This window comes from Gigantopelta aegis, chromosome 2 (assembly GCF_016097555.1).
Source record: "Gigantopelta aegis isolate Gae_Host chromosome 2, Gae_host_genome, whole genome shotgun sequence".
NCBI classification, from domain to species: Eukaryota; Metazoa; Mollusca; class Gastropoda; order Neomphalida; family Peltospiridae; genus Gigantopelta; species Gigantopelta aegis.
Window position 1 is genome coordinate 20,097,431 of NC_054700.1, and position 254 is coordinate 20,097,684.

The following is a 254-nucleotide window of genomic DNA, read 5'->3' on the forward strand; positions in this document are numbered from 1 at the left end:
GGGTATTTCTCGGTGACGTCATCAAGGAAATTCCCTCTAAATGTCATCGTGTGCTTAATTTAGTTTTAGTTTTTTTTTGGGGGGGGGTTGTTTGGTGTGGGGGGAGTTGGGGGAAAGAGGTGTAATCACCAATAGGCAATATAGTAATATGATGTTGTTCATAAGTTTTTTTTACATTGAAACATAGTTTATTGTTTAAAAACCCCCCAGATCAAATGGATTAGTCACAAGTTATACAACCTACTAGGCCTTCT